The sequence below is a fragment of the Lissotriton helveticus genome, chromosome 3_2 (genome assembly GCF_964261635.1).
Source record: "Lissotriton helveticus chromosome 3_2, aLisHel1.1, whole genome shotgun sequence".
NCBI lineage: Eukaryota > Metazoa > Chordata > Amphibia > Caudata > Salamandridae > Lissotriton > Lissotriton helveticus.
The window spans coordinates 268104803-268124323 of NC_136062.1; positions in this window are offsets into that span (position 1 = coordinate 268104803).

Consider the following 19521-nt stretch of genomic DNA (forward strand, 5'->3'; position numbering starts at 1 on the left):
ATACCGTATTCCAGAATCATGAAGAGAGTCACTTGAAAAAGAGGTACAACAAATGTTAAAAATGGGAGTAATAGATCCCTCCACTACTGAATGGAATTCCCCCATTGTGATCATTCCAAAACCTGATGGCTCCATCAGGTTTTGTATTGATTTTAGGGAGGTTAATTATATTTCCCAGTTTGACTCATACCCCCTCTCACATGTTGATGAGATGATCGAGTTCGTGGGAAAAGCACAATATAATAGCACTCTATATTTGGGCAAATATTACTGGCAAGTACCTTTAAGACCAGAAGATAATGAAAAGACAGCTTTTTTGAACCCAGGATTTTTATATCATTTTAAAGTACTCCCTTTTGGACTACATGGAGCACCCGCAACAATTCAAAGACTCGTAAACTTGGTGCTTAAACCATGTGACTCATTTGTAGCAGCCTAAATCAAGGATGATACCATCAATAGTTCATTAAGGGAGCAGTATCTAGACTACCTAACCAGGGTAATCCAAGTATTAAGAGAGAGTGGCTTAACCATCAATCCTGTCAAAAGCAATCTGGCTGCAAAATCAATAAAATATCTGGGTTACCTTTTCGGGGAAGTGTGTATTAAACCTCAAGACGAAAAGGTATCATCCATCTCACAAATATCTTTTCCCAAAACTCCAAAGGATCTTAGGGCCTTTTTAGGTATCTTAGGATATTACAGACGCTTTATTCCAAAATTTTCACAAGTAGCAGCCCTCTTAATAGACCTTTTGAGAAAAAATACCCAGGCTGAAGAGAACTCATGCAACCTACTCCAATAGTCCTACAAGCTTTCCACAAACTAAAGCAAATACTCTCCTCTAAACCCATCCTACTTAGTCCCTACTACACCAAGTCTTTCATATTACAAACAGAAGCATCAGAGAGAGGACTGGGACCGTTTTATCTTAGTTGGACACACAGTGGGCAGGAAAGGCCCATCATTTATATCAGCCACAAACTCTTCCCATTTGAGAAGAATAATGCTGTAGTGGAGAAGGAGCGGTACAAAAGGGGGTGGTGCTGGACGGAGCATCTGAACCAATCAAACACTCACACCCAGTCAAAAGATCTGGGTTTAATCCATCACCGTTCTTTAGCCCACTCTGCCACCCTAGTTCAGACATGGCCATATGCAAATCAGTCTGACCTTGTGCCTCATGGGAACAGTCCAGCCCAAACTGCCAAGCCATGCCTTCCCTGGACCGGAAACAAGCTTCCTAGGACCGGTTTCTGGCATTTCAGCCGTCTTCAGCCAGGCTTGCTTGAATCCAGTGGCAAAGTGAGCAAGGGACTCACGTCTGAGCATACCCTGCCAACTTATGGCGAACAAAGCGGTACAAAAGGGGGTGGTGATAGACGGAGCATCTGAACCAATCAAACACTCACACCCAGTCAAAAGATATGGGTTTAATCCGTCACCGTTCTTTAGCCCACTCTACCACCCCAGTTCAGACATGGTCATATGCAAATCAGTCTGACCCTGTGCCTCATGGGAACAATCCAGCCCGAACTGCCAAGTCATGCCTTCCCTAGACCGTCTTCACAATGGACGGCGTTGGTCGGAGCTTCTAACACGCTGGTGGGATGCGGCAGGGGGGCTAGACAGTGGGCAGTCAGCCCGGGGGCACGTGATCATAGGACGCGTGGTCCATTGTGAAAATGGTTGCAGGTAGGCTGACGCTTCGCAACCGCTAGGTTTGAGGTGAATCTTGAGTGAAGCTGAGAATTGGAATCCCTACTAGCCCTGAAGAAGTTGCGAGATGGTTTAACAATGAAACATGTTGGCAATATAGAATTGATTATGGCTTGACAAAAAACATTTTTAATTGGGGAAGCTTGCAGCATCTAATAAAATTGTCAGGCCAGCAAGCTCCACCGGTTTTTAAAGGTGAGAATTATGTTTACTGATTCTCACAGGGGTTCAATGGGCACTTATAAAAATAGTAGGCACTGATGGTTTACTTATATCTAAGTTTTACTATCACTCTTCACCACATTTTTTTGAGATTCTTCCAAAAGGACAATACACACTTTACCCCTTTTTTCTCTACACAGAGAGAGAGTGTCCTATGATAATAAATGGGTAAGCTGGCGAGTACCAGTCAGCAGCCCCCTTGGTGTTACTACCGTGAGGTACTCTCTCTCTTTCCCCACACTTTTTTTCACATATTCATTAATTGGGGGTGGAACTTAGCCTGGATGGGTTTTAAAATAGTGATTGATACACCGTGACAATTAGAGTAGTGAAAGTAATCACACTCCAGGGAACTGAGAAAAAGATTGAAAACCCTTTGAATTGTCGTACCTTTTAGGATTGGGTGTAGTCTAAATTTTTAGCATCCCATAGTCACAAAGCATCCCCAAAGAATTACAGTTTTGTAGAAAAGAGGTGTCCTATTTGGGCCACATGATTTCTAAAAGGGGGAGGAGGATATCACCCAAATGTATTTGTGCAATAATGCAACATCCTATTCCCAAGACACAATATGTAGTACGTTAATTTCTAGGCATGGTATTGCAGGCAGTGGATACCAAAATGTTCCCTCATTTCTAAACACTTACAAGACCTGACTCACAAGGAAGTTACTGACCCTGTCCCCAGGATGTAGACACATCAGGAATTTTTTCACACTATTAAAAAGGCTCTCTGTGAGTCTCCAGCATTGAGGGTTACAGATTACACTTAAGAGTTTCACCTCTTTAACCGCATGCGCGCTCGCGGTTTTCCCGCTGTGCGCTGCGTTTTTAAAAAAAACCCGTTACATGACGAGCTGAGCTCGTCATGAGCGCGGAAGGGGTTAACCATTAACAAGAAGGATGTGCCCTTGCAATACTCACACAGGAACATGGAGGTCTTAAGAGACCCTGTGCATATCTGTCTACAATTAGAGACCCCATAGCCAAATGTCTGAGGGCAGCAGTGTATATTGTTAGAATAAAGTGAGAGTTTTGTTTTAGGAAATACATTGAATTTGTATGTACCTCACTCTTGATGCATTATTAAATAAAACTTGCACACAGTATTTGACTAATACCAGATTTACTAGGTATGTACTGATTCTATTGACGGCTGACAATGTCACTTTGCATTGTTGTACTTCTTTGAACCCAGGCACAATGATGACTAGGCCTGTGGAGGATCAAATGACAGAATTGCATGATTATATTTTGGTGACAGAACAACAAACTAAAGACAAATTGATATGTCAGGCAAAGCTTTTACTCAAAGAGGCTGACCGCCAATAAGCAATTGGGTTGTGCATGATTTTGATAGGGTTTGGAAGGAAGGAGGATGTTTGACCCCTAACAGTGTTAAAATAAAACATGGTACCTTAATTGCATGCCTCGTCAGTGCATTGGCTTTGCTTAAGACTTTAGCAATCATTCAATGTTCTGCTCATCAAAAAGTGACAGATGATGTAAGCAGGGGTAACAATTTTGCTGATCAATCTGCTAAAACTACTGCCTTAGCTGAGACAAGTTCTATTTATGTGGCTCGACCAGAGCAAATGTTTCAAGCAGAATGCAATATAAGCATGGATCCCCGTTTGTTACAACAGAAAGCAAATGATGAAGAAAATGTTGAATGGCAAAAGGAGGGTACCGAGATTGATCGGATTTAAATATGGACCAATGGAATGATTAGGTTGCTTAATGTTTTGACGTATAATTTGTCCCTTACTATTCATGGTCCTACATATTTGGGAAGCAATGCCATGTGTAGATACTTTTCACAATTCTGGTATAATAAGAACTTTGTAAAAATGCTGGGACCTTTTGCCGAAACGGTGTCACTTGTGGACTATTTACCAGCGGTAAGGGAACACCCACAACATCAGGATACTTTCCAGCTCCTGAGGTTTCTTATGATCATTTACAGATGGCGTTTGTGGAGTTACCACCAACACACACATTTCAGTATGCACTGGTGGTGGTCTGTATGTTCTCTGGTTGGATTGAGGCATACGCTTAGAAGAAGAACAATGCACAAACAGTGGGTAATTGTTTGTTGAAGGAACTGATCCCAAGATTTGAGTCCCAAGCAGGATTTCATCAGATAAGGGTCCACACTTCATGAATAAAGTAGTGGAGTTGTATGTAAGGCCCTAGTGATAAAGCAAAAGTTCCATTGTATGTATTATCCACAAGCATCAGGCACAGTGAAGAAGAGGAATGGTATTCTTAAATTTAAGATTGCTATGTGCAGACTGAACTGACTTGCGTAGATACATTGCCCATAACTCTTCTAAGTATTCACAGTACTCCAAATGCCACCAGTAATGGCTTAGTGCAAATGCTACAGAAAAGGAAAATGGTATGGAGTGATTTAAAAGTTAAGGAAAGGAAAATATGAAGAAATTCAGCTGGAAGAAATAAATGGAGATATTTACAAAAGAATGAAGGGTTTCCAAAAGAGAAAAGGAAAGAGAAATTCCCAAAAACTTGAAGAAATTGAAATGGGAAATTGCTAAATTTGGCATCTGGTTTAGTAGTTAGTGATGGCATAGAATGCCATCAAAGAGGGGATTGAATGAGCAAGGTTTTGTACTTAAAAAACTTGCTTGGATGCAATCCTCTCGAATAACATGTAATAATGTAACAAACATGTTTCGTGAATACTAATAATAGCATTACACTACATTTTACATCATCTAGGGAAAGCTTTTCAATGTGCTATACTAACAAGTAGTTTGAGTGACTTAAAATGGCTGCCGAAAACGCAGGAATCTTCTGCGCATGCGTCTACTGCATCTATGTAGTATGATGGTTTTCACTTTGGTGGGAAATCGCTGCGGCTGCGCAGTAGTATTTAAAATGGTCGATTGAGCCTCACATGCTAATGCACATGCTATGCTCAAACTAAAACCTTGCACGTCTTACTAAATTGCTAATGCAATAGTTAAAATAAATTAAAGGGATTAGAGTAGGAAAAAGTGGTATACAGTGCATTAATGTATATTCGTATTCAAACATGTTTTTCTTTGACTTTGTTATTAATTCATATTTGGACCTGGAGGGTGACTGAAATCTCCATCTTGCCTGGTTATGCGCAAGCACACTGGACTCTGTCAATGCTGTGACATTGAAACCCAGCCAAGGAAACTTTAACCAGAGAAGCGCCTAGAAACACCACCTCTTGACCCGGAGAGGGGAAGGAGAAAAAGTCAAAATTTGCATACAATGTAGTGATCCTAATGCGAAGTGCGGATCGGAAATAAAGCTTGGTAAAGTAATTAAGGGGAGGGACCATAGAACAATAAGGTTAAGAAATGACATTGCATTAGTGTGGTATGATAACTGTGAGAAGTTGGCCTGGCATATGCTGTCCACAATTCTAGTGGGCACCTTGCACTAGTCCAAATGACCCTTATTGATGGTAGGTTAAAGACAACCTTAATAGAAAGCTAGCCTAGTGGTAGCTGTGGAGAGCAACCTTCAGGCTAAGTCTTGGAGGAATGTAATGCAGCTTGTTTTACCAGTCTATAATCTCATGAATGACCAAATGAAAGGAGAACCACACCAGGTATATATTTAAAATATATGTATTTATTCTAAATACATCCCTCTAGACCCTTTATGAGGCTAGAGGCAAAAGTGCATTCAGTAAACTTAATATCACACAGTAAATAAGCACAATATACGTTGAGCCCTAAGGACGTACCAAACCATATATTAAGAAAGTGGTACAAGAACCACGACTTGCATAGACACTAGGCCTAGAGCCTGTAGAACCGCTGGGGCCACCAGGAACCACCCAAGGTAGTGACACAGGAGATCCACGGGGGACGCGTGCAGTGTGTGAACACAACCGCGAATCACCATTAACTTCTATGGGGAAAGTGGCAGTTGGAACTTTAAAGACAAAGGACACTTAGGAGAGGACTTGGAGCAAACCCCCTTAGACTGAAATGGTTCTAGAGCCAACACCCATGGGAGCACCGGAGTACTCGATTTACCTCACCCAGGAAAGCTGGGTGCATAGGTGTCTTTTGGTGTCGGGTTTCGTCGACGTTTTCGATGATGATCTGCTGCAAAGTGCTGCTGCTGTCCAAGTGGAAAGTGTCCAGTGTGATCCAAGCCTGGATCGAAGATGAGAAGAACCTGAAAGCAGAGGGGACAGAGTCTGGGTCACTTTCCAGTGACCAGGGGCACGATAGTCGAACGCCCATCGATGTCGGGTGATTTCAGGTGAAGAAGGTGAAGCTTGACTCTTCAGCCACGAGGACCAAGAGGCGTTGACGACAACCAAGTTCTGGATTTGAGCTGTCCCACGAAGGATGTCGAGTGCTGCAGTGTCGGTTTCCGGATTGGACCTAACAAGCCTTGGCAACAGCAACCCATGCAGGAATCAAAGAAATGCTTTGGTGCAGACCAGCAAGGTCTGAGGGTCTCACCACTTAGTGGGGAGTCAGGTTACATCTAGAGCAACCAGAGAAGCCCAAGGAAAATCGGAATGGCCTTTTTGGGGACCCACCAGTCGACGGACCAGGGATTGCAAGGAGCCTTAAGCAGAAATGCAAGAAGCAGGCTCACGGAACACTCGTGGAGTGTAGGCCCACAATCTTCGGTGCAGATGGTGCTTGGAGTTTGGGCTACAAGTAACCCAAAGCACAACTTCAGGAAAGCTCAGGAAGTCAATGCACTAGCAAATGGGCACGGTGTCTAGGGGTTCCGGTTCCACGTCACTTGTGAGGGCTGCGGGTCTCAGCTTTGCTGGGGACTCAGTTGGACTTCGCGAACTCTGGAAATCCTCTTCCTGGGCTGCAACTACTTCGGAGTCCGGCGGGAGCTTCGAAGATGCAGACCGGCAAATGCTTTGTTGGTGCCTTCTTGAGCAGGGGAGTCACTCCTTGACCCCAAGGGAGAATCTTCCGTCCTCTAGTCGTTAGTAGAGCATCGAAGTTCCAGGATTCAGTTTCAGAGTTTCGTCCTGGTGTAATCTAAAGTCTTGTTGCCAGGGGTCCCATACTTATACTAAGAAAGGGGATTGGACATAGTCTGGGGACCCACCTATGGGAGGGTCTGGAAAGAGGGGTGGTTACACCCATTTCCTTTGTCCAGTTTTGTGCCAGAGTAGGAGCTGGTAGCCCCTGCAACCGGTTTGAACTGGACTATGCACAGGGACACCAAATGTGCCCCCGGTGCAGACTTTCAAAGCACTCATGGAGTGCACCCACCCAGCCTAATACACTAAAGCCTGTCTGGGAGGTGGTTACACCTCCCTGTGACAAGAAACCTATTGTCCAGGCCTCCCCTGCCGGAGTTTCGGTCAGCAGCAGGATGCAAGACTAGTGTCTTTGGCTGCAGCATCCATTTTGTGATGCCAGGGCTCTTTTAAACTATTACCGGTTAGACCAGTGTGTCCATGTCTCTCCCTCTAGAAGGGTGTATTTCTACCCCCACTGCCAGGACTGGCAGGGGTAGGATTCCAAAGTGTTTGACACCAAATACAATATGTTTCCATGCAGCCATTCCAAAGTTAGCATTTACCGCGAGGTTATAATGAACTTAAGAGTATATGGTCTGACTGCATTACAGAACAGCCTCAGAGAATAGGCTCCGAAAGCTGCAGAGGGGCCCAGCTCATGTATGGGCACCCTCTCACACAAAACCAAACACTCTGCCTACAGGATTGATAAGGCCTGCCATAGAAGTGACTGATATGTTTATATGTGTCAGTGATTAAAGGTAGATATAGGTAACCTATATCTTAGTAAGAGGTACATGCACCACCTTACCTAGGCTGCAGTAGCAGTCCTGTGGTGTAATTTTGGAAGGCTTCCCAGGGCTGGCATAATACATGCTGCAGCCCATGGTAGTCCTCTGGGGTACCTATGCCCTTAGTACCTGGTGTACCATATACTTGGGACTCACAAGGGTACCCAGTAACCAAACTGGAGTGTACCTAATGTACATGCAATCAATTTAGAGAGGAAGCGGCTAGGCTGGGGTCCTGGATAGCAGGGCCCCAGCCAGACTAAAGTCGAAAATCAGTGAAACACCTGCAAAAAGTGGGGGTAACCATAGTAAGCAGATCCTACTCTCCTACACAACCCCACCCCCAAACGCAGAGACATTAAACTAACCTTGACCAGTTGAGTCTTCATGTTCTAAGTGGAACTATCTGGAGAGTCCAGCTATATTGACATGGTTACTCCCAGGTCTATGTTCCACTGTATAGCAGTGCTTAATTTGTGCCGGTGCTTTCCGGTGCTTAGCACCGGCACTTAATTGACAGCGCCGGGTCTACATGCATTGCAGCACGTCATTGACTTTCTTGGATAATAATTTACCTGACCTCTATTACTGTACTTGGCTGTGTGTATCACAGTGTGTTACTGTTATTTTATGTTACAGTGTCTGCTGCTGAGTTCGTCCGTCTGTCTCATTCTCATCAATCAGAGTCAGTGCAATGAAATCTCTATGTTCCGCGGCCGCGCTGCCCTTTGTTCAGTGTTCCCGGCTGGTGGGGCGGGATGGGCTGGATTGTGGTTCTTCTGCGGGGGTTGGGCGGCAGCAGACAGCGTGAGCGTGCGCAGATGGGGGGCTTGGGGGAGGGAGCCGACCGCCGGGAGGTCTCCTCCCCCGGGCGGTTTGGGAGGGCTGCGAGGGGTTTCCCTTTAAGGAGACAGAAGTTTCTAGATTTGGGCTGGTCTAGTAGGACCAGTATAGCCCAATTATAAACTCCCCTCCCACTGCCTACCAGCCACCATTTTAGGTTTGGTGACCTGGTGGCTAGGAGGGCTTGTAGCTTTTTTGTGTGTGGAGTGCTTACTTGGGTGCATTTTGATACTTTTATTAGAGTTTCTTGTAGCATTTCTTCTACTGTGATGGAGGACTATCGCGTTTTGGAGGCCATGAGGCTGCTGTCCGAAGCAGGCCGCATGGACTTATTGGTGGGAGGGGGGCCGGCGCGCCCCCAGCGCCAGGCCTCCGCCGGCGTCTCCGCTGCTGTGCTGGCGTGTTCCCCGCCTACGAAGAGGCGTTCGGGACAGGTAAGCGAAAGGGGCCGGTCCCGTACGAGGAAACCGGCCCCTTCCATGCAGGCGCGTGGGGCTGGGGGGGAGGGGGGTGCTTTGCTGGAGTCCGGCGCTCCTGTGGCGGGCGCATTTGCAGCGCGGCCGGCTACTTCGGTAAGAGCTCGGGTGGCGGTTGGGGTGGGAGCGGCTCCGGCGGTCCCTGACGGGACTCCCGGACATTCGGGCGGGACAGGCGCGCCTTTGTTTCCACCGGCGGTGCAGGCGGGAAGTGTGCGGAACGTTGAAACGTTCCTGCCGCTTTCACATGCTGCGGGCAAGCGAGGAAAGGGGGGGCGGAGAGGGAGCAAGAAGCGCTCCGCATCCGACCCCCTGGGGGAGCGTGTTTTGGAGCCTGAGTTCGTTGTGTTGGCCAGGGGTGCACGAAGGGGTTCAGTACAATTCGCTGATCTTCGTGGTGCATCACAAAGGCATATGGAGCCTCCAGTACATGTGTCAGAGCGGGTGGTGGCGGAGACACAGCTTACCACGGACGCAGGTGCACAGATGTTGTTGTCCCCTTCCAGCCTGTTGGTTCCTGGAATTTGTGCTGTAGAGGGTATTTTGTCAAGTCGGTCTGGGGCAGGTGGGGTGGTGACACATGGGGGTTGTGAGACTCCTTTTGTCCCGCTTGTTTCCTCACATAGTGTTGGTGTTGCACAGGATGAGATGGGGGCTAATGTGGGCAGCCCTTTACTGTTTTCTACCCCTGGTTCATCGGTGGGTGCTGATTTGTCAGTGGGGGGGGTTCCAGGGGAGAAGGAGAGTGGGCCCAGATGGGTGAAGGGGGTTCTTTGTCTGGTTGTACTTTGGGTCAGGAGCTTTCAAGGTCAAGGGGAGGTGTTTCCGGTTTTCAGGAGATGGAGGTAGGTTTGCAGAGAGAGGACAGGAGGGCGTCACAGGTGGGTCAGGGAGTCTTTTCGTGGGAGGGACGTGGGGCTGGCCCTGCTCATGCCTCAGGGTTGGCGGGGCTTGGGATGCAGGGTGTGGAGCATTTGGTGGGGTTTTCATGACCAGATGTGCGGTATGCAGAGGCAGTGGGTTTCCGGGGCACGTCTTTGGGACAGGAAGGGTTTCGCGGGCAAGTGAGTGGCGGGCCCCTTCAAGGGTTTCGAGAGGCGGTCCCAAGTTGGACTGGAGATGCAAGAGGTCCACATTTTATGTGGGGATCTCCTGGATGGGAACATTTTGGTACCTCTGGTTTAGCGCAGCGTGGTTTTCAAAGGGATGATGAGGGCCAGGTTTGTGGTGCGGGGGCCCCTCTTATTGCTCCATCTTCAGCGGTGGCAGGGGGTAACCTGGATGTGGGCGATGATGAAGAAATGATAGGCGATTCCCCGGTCAGGGGACGGCCTGCGAGGGGCGGCATTAGAGGGCGCTCACTGGATAGGTTGCAAGGGATGGTTGTTGAGGCTAATTTGCAGAGGTCAAGGTCTGTTTCAGGTGTTGTATTTAGGGACCCTAGCACACCAGTCCAAACTTTTTCTTTTCAGGATAGGAATAGGTGCGGAGTTCCAGACTTGGCAGGGCGCGGTCCAGTCCCATCTCGCCAAGGGGAAGTGAGGAGAGTGCCTAGCGCGGCCCTCTCTGTTCCACCGAGGGATCCCGCCGCGGTCAGCACACGAGGGTCTGGCGTGGCCCCGCCGGCCCCAACGAGTAGCAGGTATAGGTGGCAGGCCTTGCCGGCGGCTATGGAGCTGCAGAGTCAACGCGCAGGGAGGTACAGGCGCGTACAGCCTGCTCCCCCTCCTGGAGTTTCAAAATCATTTAAATGTACGGTGGTTGATACCGGGTTGGGTAAGACCCGTGGTGATTTGTTGCATACCAGTGTCGATTCAGTGGTGTTGGACTACGACGAAGAGAGTCCTGAAGAAGGTGAAGTGCGGGATCCGGAAGGGGGGGTGCCCTCTCATGTTTCTTGTAGTGTGTTACAGGCTCCAGTGGTCCACAGTCAAGTGCAAGGGAGAAGAGAGCACGGCCCATCGAGTAGGGCGCCTCGCAGACCGGATGCATTGACCTCGGAGACACGGGCGGAGCCATCGAGAGTGGTCTCTCTGTTGCCAGGTGAGCAATCAGCCACACAGGCCAAACCTACGATGGTGTCTGTGGGTACAGGTGGTGAAACCGAAGTGATTAGTGGTGATGGCCGTCTGGTCAAAGGTCGTTATGTAAAAGACACAGCAGTTGGTACAGATGATGTGGTAGACGTTACGAACAAGGTGGTAAGTGGTGTTATGGCTGGTGCTTCCAGCAAGGTTAAAGAGCCTGTGGCCAGTAAAGAATTAAAAATCAAGAAAATGCCTTACATGGGGGTTACGAAACCGTTAGGTGCTCATCTCATGTTAAGTACCAAGGAACGAATTTGGAATGGTGAGTATGTGGAACTACTGAAGCTACTCCACAGGGAAGTCCGGTCTAAAGAGGGGTCTAAGGAGGAGGAGTTTGAGCTGGCAAAACGCCCCAGAGTGCCGTTAACTATTGAAAACTGGACAGCTGCATTTTTGATTTATGCCAGTGTATATTGCGAAAAGTTCCCTGAGCGCAGCGTGTCCCTTTTTAAATACATGGACGTCATTCGCAAGGCCCAGATCACCGGGGGTGGTTTTGCTTGGTCTCAATATGATGAGGAATTTAGAGCCAGGATGGCTTGGGACCCGGAGGCTAAGTGGGGGGAGCTGGATAATGACTTGTGGCAACACACAATGGGGTCGGCGTCAGGGGGGAAAACCATTTTTACGGCCAGTGTTTTGCCGTTAGTTTATCGGCCCTTTCAGGGGAAGCCCACCCGGGGAGGGGTGGGGGCCACTGCAACCTTGCACTCAGGGTCTGGTTTCTGTTGGGAATTTAATAGGGGCTCCTGTACCAGGGAGTATTGTAAATTTAAACATGAATGCTCAGGTTGTGGTAGGAAACACCCGTTGTCCAAGTGTTGGGACAATCAGCCATCGGAGGGTACACATGGAAAGCAAACGGTTTCAGGAACATCAAATAAGACTTCACAATTTTCAGGAGGAAGGGGATACAGAGGTGCTAAGGGTGCTGGGTCCAAGGGCTCGTACGCCAGTTAATTTAGAAAGGCTGCGTATTGCCCTCCATGACTTCGAAGATCAGTCAGCAAAAGTTACACTGTTGGAAGGTTTTCAGTTTGGGTTCCGACTCGGTTACTTAGGTTCTAGGGAACGGAGGTGGTCTGCCAATTTAAAATCAGCTTCTGAACATGCCACAGTGGTACAAGACAAACTTAATAAGGAGGTACATGAAGGGAGGATGGCTGGCCCGTTTCACGATTGGCCGATCCATAACTTGATTGTTTCACCGGTTGGAGTTGTCCCGAAGAAAGAACCGGGACAGTTTCGACTGATTCAACATTTGTCATGGCCTGAAGGGTCGTCTGTTAATGATTTCATTGACCCAGAGGCAGTGTCTGTCTCTTACTCTTCGGTTGACGTGGCCATGTCACTTGTTGTGACAGCGGGCGCAGCCGCTGAGATGGCTAAGTGTGACATCAAGTCTGCTTTTCGGTTATTGCCTGTCCACCCGGACGATTGGACCCTTTTAGGTATTCAGTTCGCTGGTAAATGGTACGTGGACAAGGCACTGCCGATGGGCTGCTCCATATCATGTGCCTTGTTTGAGTGTTTTAGTACTTTTCTGCAATGGTATTTTTCCCATCAGTCCGGTCATACCCTGGTAACACACTATCTCGATGATTTTTTCTTTGTCGGATCCCCGGGCTCCGCGGAGTGCCAGAAGGCTCTGGACACATTCCAAGGGCTCATGGAGGATTTGGGAGTTCCTTTGGCTCCCGAGAAAACAATGGGCCCTGCCACTGTCCTCTCCTTTTTGGGTATTGAAATAGACTCTGTGGTTATGTCTGCTCGACTGCCCGAGGACAAAAGGGTCAACATGATTGAATTACTGGATGTGATGTTGTCAAAGAGAAAAGTGTTGGTGAAAGAGATTCAAGTGCTTTTGGGTCATTTGAATTTTGCCTGCAGAGTGGTGAGAGCGGGCAGGACCTTTTGTAGGAGACTGGGCAGGGCTTTGGCAGGTCATCATTTGCCCCACCATCGTGTTCGCCTGTCTGCTGGTGTCAAGGAGGATTTGAGAATGTGGAAGTTTTTCCTGAACTCCTTCAATGGTGTCCCCTTGGTCAGAGAGGTTGACTTTCAGTGGGATGTACAAATGTTTTCGGATGCTGCTGGCAGTGATGGTTTTGGGCTCTTTTGGAATGGCAAATGGTGTGCGGAACGTTGGCCCGATGAATGGTTGAATGGAGGTCGCAGCATCACTTTCCTGGAACTGTTCCCTTTATTGGTCGCCTTGACACTGTGGGGGGAGGAATTGGCGCACAAGAAAGTGCTGTTTCGTGTGGATAACATGGCGTTGGTGGAGATAGTGAATCGCCAATCGGCCAGGGACGGACAAGTGTTGAAACTTATGAGAGTTTTTGTTCTTGGTTGTTTGAAACACGATATTCATTTTCGTGCTTTACACATTCCTGGCGTGGACAATGACATTGCGGATGCTCTGTCTCGTTCACAGTGGGGGAGATTCCGTGGACTGGCGAGGGATGCGGACAGATCCCCGACTCCGATGCCGAGTCATCTGTGGCACGTCGGCGAGGTCGGGTCGTTCAATTGGTGGTAGGTTCTCTGTCTGTGTCCACGCGTTCTGCGTATTCCCTTGCGTGGAAGGAATTTCTGGACTCTGGTGCTGTCAGAAGGGAGGATCTGTCGAGTCGGTCGGATGATGTGGTCAACTTTATACTGGACCTCATGGATAAGGGTTTGACCAAAGTAACCATTGCTGGGAAACTGGCGGGGATTGCTTTCATGGGGAAGTTGTGGTGGGGCTATCCTCCATCTGCGGGGGAAATTGGTAGAAGGATGCTTGAGGGCTGGGCCAGGGAGCAAGGGCACGTTGGTAGATCCAGAGCCCCTCTATCTTGGCAAGTTCTTGCCAGGTTAATTACAGTTTTGCCTTTAGTTTGTTCGGATGATTTTGAGGCATGTCTTTTCTCAATGCTGATGGCGTTCATGTTTTTTGGTGCTTTCAGGGTATCGGAGTTGTTGGGTTCCAAATATAAGTGTGGATTGTTTTGGAAGGACGTTTTTTGTTATGATGAGGGAGTTCATGTATGGTTGGCCAGTTCTAAAACTGATCAGACGGGTAAGGGGAAAGGTGTGTGGTTACAGGCACGTGCTCCGAAGCTTACTTGCCCTCTACTGCTGGCGCGGCGCTGGCGTTCCTTGTGTGGGGGTGGCGATGAAGTCCTGGTTTTCCAACATATCAATGGCACCCCTGTAACACCTTATCAATTACGTATGGTTCTGCGCAAAGCGCTACAGCACATAGGTCTCGATGGCAATCTTTATGGTACTCACTCTTTCAGAATAGGTGCAGCCACTGAAGCTTTTCACAGAAGTTGGTCTGAAAGGGATATTAAGCGATTGGGGCGCTGGTCTTCTAACTGTTTCCAGCGTTATGTGAGGAGCTCGGCGGAGGAGGCGCATGCGTCATCCTCCTTCACATGATTCTAACTCTCTTTTCTTTTTCAGGATCCGTTGCTGGGCCTCGCTCCTCGGTGGTAACGGTCTAATAGTGGGGCATTCCTTTGTCAAGTGGGCCAGAGTCCAGGCAGCGAGGAGTTACTTTGGAGACCTACTTGGTTTCAATGATCGAATGTTTAACGTTCTTTGGAAGGGTAAAGGCGGGATGCTCTGGAGAGAGTTGATCCCTTGTTTGAACAACAACATGGTGGGCGGTGTCTGCCCGGATATTTTAGTCATTCATTTGGGAGAAAATGACCTATGTGCAACGAAAGGTGTAGTCTTGCTGCGAGCTATGAAACGAGATTTAGGCCTCATTAAGGAACGGTGGGCTGGGTGTCATGTTTTTTGGACAGAGTTAATCCCTCGCAGGATATGGAGAGGAGCGGTGAATCCCAGGGCTGTCGATCGGGCTAGGAAGAAAGTGAATTCGGAGGTGTCTCGTTGCTGTAGGAGCCTTGGTTTCAGCAGGATTTCACACAGGGACATTAAGTTTGAGTCTGTTGAGTTCTTTAGGGATGATGGAGTTCATTTGTCCCGTGTGGGCATGGAACTTTACTTGTTGGAGATTCGTGAGGTTTTAGCCCGGGCATTGGCCATGCAGCGCTGATTTTCTGGTTTCTCTTTCGCTTCGCGGTTGGGGGGCAGAAAGGGAGGCGTGTCTTCCCCGCCTACCTTTCTGGGTGGCGGTGTTTTTGGGTATCATTACGGTTTTAGGCAGATTGCTGGTTGAGTATTAGTTCGAGTATTTCTTTGACAAGTGCTGGGGTATGTTGGTCATGGTTTGACCGTTCAGTTTTGTGAGGGGGGTATCTGCAGGAGTGCAGGGTCAGGCAGGGTTTATGGTTATGGAGGACCTGACCGTTGTTATTGCAATTGTGGTTTGACGAATAAAGTTTTAACGATGACGTATGTTTGTTCAATGACGAAATGTTTTATTGATGATGTAATGTTTTATTGATGACGTAATGTTATAATGCTGTTATATTGTTTATTGATGTATTGTTGGGAGCGGGAGGGCTCAAATGTTTTAGGGGTGGGGGAGGGTTCGGGGGGCTGAGTTTGTAGTTATTTATTTATTTAGTGAGGTTTAGTTTTGTAAGGCGTTGCCAAGGTTGGTATTTGTAATGTGCACCTGTGTCTTAATAAAGCGGCCTTTTACACACACATACAACTTTTGGTCTACTTTTCTCCCACCCCTCGCCCTCCCTCCCAAGGGGGGCTTGGGGGAGGGAGCCGACCGCCGGGAGGTCTCCTCCCCCGGGCGGTTTGGGAGGGCTGCGAGGGGTTTCCCTTTAAGGAGACAGAAGTTTCTAGATTTGGGCTGGTCTAGTAGGACCAGTATAGCCCAATTATAAACTCCCCTCCCACTGCCTACCAGCCACCATTTTAGGTTTGGTGACCTGGTGGCTAGGAGGGCTTGTAGCTTTTTTGTCCCTCCCTCCCTCCCTCTTTTTTGCATTAATGTTCCTTTTTCCCCTCGCTGTCTCGTTTTTTCCCATTTTTGGTGCTTTTTGCTCCAATTTTCTTTTTTTTTAAGTGAAAGGCTGTTTTGTGGGACACCGGTGTGCAGGGGTTTTTTATCTTGTATTTGTATTCGTCGCTGGACACAGGTGCTGTGCGGTGTTTTTGGGTATCATTACGGTTTTAGGCAGATTGCTGGTTGAGTATTAGTTCGAGTATTTCTTTGACAAGTGCTGGGGTATGTTGGTCATGGTTTGACCGTTCAGTTTTGTGAGGGGGGTATCTGCAGGAGTGCAGGGTCAGGCAGGGTTTATGGTTATGGAGGACCTGACCGTTGTTATTGCAATTGTGGTTTGACGAATAAAGTTTTAACGATGACGTATGTTTGTTCAATGACGAAATGTTTTATTGATGATGTAATGTTTTATTGATGACGTAATGTTATAATGCTGTTATATTGTTTATTGATGTATTGTTGGGAGCGGGAGGGCTCAAATGTTTTAGGGGTGGGGGAGGGTTCGGGGGGCTGAGTTTGTAGTTATTTATTTATTTAGTGAGGTTTAGTTTTGTAAGGCGTTGCCAAGGTTGGTATTTGTAATGTGCACCTGTGTCTTAATAAAGCGGCCTTTTACACACACATACAACTTTTGGTCTACTTTTCTCCCACCCCTCGCCCTCCCTCCCAATTCCGATTGCGCATTGCCACGCCCTACCATTGCCGCGCACGGGCCGGTCGCACCCCACCACTGAGTAAACGTGACTACTGGTACTTCAATCAATGGCCGTTCAACTTAAGTCTCCAGCGACGACCGACAACTACGTTGGTTGAGGATCGCAGGCAGCAGTAGTAGTGGGGCCATACTACAGTAAACAGGCAACAGCTGCAGCACAAGGTGAGGCAGGCACTGCAGGCCCGCCTGGCCCAGTGTGCCCTTATTTTTCAGTTAACGCACGCACCGCAGTGCACTTTCTGCACTCTGCAGTCACTGCGTGTCTACGTTCTTCTGGCTTTGCTGTATTTTCGAACACTGACTGACTGACGACCCACCCGGTCCCCGGCCCCCTCCCCCGACGTTCCATTGATCCTACACCCCCCACTCCTTGAAAAAGTATGCTAGTCTACTGTAGAATGAGCACCTACCTGGCACATTGTCTGCGTGCGTCTGCGGTAGTAGTTCACCTCTGGCCTTAAAATGTTAGCGCAATAATATAAACAAAATAATGCATTTTATTTCGAATGCAAACACATACAGATTTTTAGTAATCCAGGCCAGCCGCCCGGCCCACCACGTCAACAAACAAACCCTAAGTTTAAGTAGATGTAAGCAGGAAGTTAGTTAACTAAACAAGTAGTGTAGTAGCAAGTGCGACGTAGAGTAGCCACCATGCGCCTGCCGTCCATGCCATGATGATTGATGATCATCTTCAGCTAGACAAACCTCTCCAGCGCTCCAGTTACACTGAGCACTTCATTGTCTGCCTTGTTTTCCCTGCAATGTCACCTTAGGGCCCACAACATCGCAGTGCGAATTTCCTTTCAGATAAAAAAAAAAGTTTTAGTTTTAATATGTTTATGTAATCTTTTTATCGATCCACTTAAAGGACATATTGCAGGTTTCCCCATTGACATAAAACACGAAGTGACAAACAAACATATTGTGGATAATGGCGTGATTAAAATGAGAACCCGATGTTCAATCCATAAGTAATTTAACAAGACTGTTAGTACCTTCCAAGTCACTGCTTAATACTGCTTTGTTTTTGTCTCGTGTCTTCCGTGCCTCTGCTACTTCATCTCCCCTTGCTGTGTTCTCCCCAGGCCCCCACCACTAGCTGCTTTAAAAACACTCTTAAGATGGCCTTTTTTTAATGTACACTGTTTGTGTGTAGACTGACTCATGGTCTATCAAGTTACCCAATCTGGTGGTAAGTGGTTTTATTTTATAAACTGTTGTAATTCATTTTAATTTTCAGGCTGTTAAGTTGTAGTTTCACTCATGTTTGTTTTTTTCGACTCACTTTTTTCACTTGTTCCAATGCCTGTTTCACTTGTTCAAATGGAATATGCATAATGATGTTACTTTCACCCTATTAAATAACAAACTCGTCCTGCTTCCTTCTTTTCTAATCACACTTTACACTCTTTGGCTTGTTACCTGATCCGCCATGTTTTATTGTAGAAAGAACACCATATCAGCCAAAATACTCCAAACAACAATTAATTTGCAATGCAACAGGTCTTGCATTTATGCGAATTTGAGCTATAGGCATGTAAATGACAATGCCTTTTATGTATGGTTTGGTTTTTAAAACATAAATAAAACGCATTGTCATTTACACTACCAATAGCTTAAACTTGCGTAAATGTGAGACCTATTGCTTTGCAAATGATTGTTTTATCTGCCTGCACAGTTCAAAGGGTGCTTGACCTTAAGTGATCAACAAGAAAGAGCTTTCAGAGTCCTACTGAGACAGGGGCTCCATCCACATATTAATACCTCTGAAGACCTCGAAAAATCATAACCCCCAGTTATGCTAACTTGAAGAATCCTTTTGATCTGTCCTGTACATGACCCATAAACTGGTCTCATTATGTCATCCTATGCAAATATTTTATTTTTCATAGCCACTTTTTTCTTCATCACTTTGGAGAGCATGTTCCAATTTGTGAGTTCAGCATTCCTGCTGTACAGAAACATTTATTTGGTTTGCTTTAATAGACTAACCGTAAGCTCTGTGCATAGTAAGAATCTAGGAGGGGCTGATCTACTAGATTGGAAGGGGTTAGTAACCCCGTTCCAATGGTGGCTGGGATGCTGCTTTCAGGAAGTTTCTGTCTTTCCAGCCCTGAAAGCAACTCCCTCAGTCCTCCCTCATTCACAGCACACTGCACGCCAGTCAAAGCAGGAGTCCCTCTCGCCCCTTTGCTCGAGGGTGCCAAAAACAACCACTTAAGAGGAACCCTATTATTAAAGCAGCAGCGCATACACACCACTATCCCACCTTCAGCTCTGTGGAGAACACCACCTACCACCGTACACTACCTATGTTTGCAGGATAGATTATGTCGCAGCCATGTGCATTGCAGTGCGTGTGCAGTGAATTTGGAGAAGTTATAGTGCATATGATGACTGTGTAAGCCTAATGAACCTGGATATTTGATGGCCATGACCCAATATGTTTATTTTTTAAAGACATGACCCCCCTATATATCATGAAATCACTGGGTATTACATCTGGCTTTCCGAAGTGCCAGTTGAGGATGTGGGTAGAGCCAATAGAGTAAGTGGGTGGAGCCAGGGGAGGAAGTGGGTGGAGCTGGTAAAGTGGGTGTGGCCTCCTTAAAAAAATTGAGCACCTGCACTTAATATTTTACAAATTAAGCACTGCTGTATAGTCCATCCTCTGTAGGGAAAGAGACCACCTCAAAAGTTAGGGTTTTTCACCCTTCATCTGTTTTAG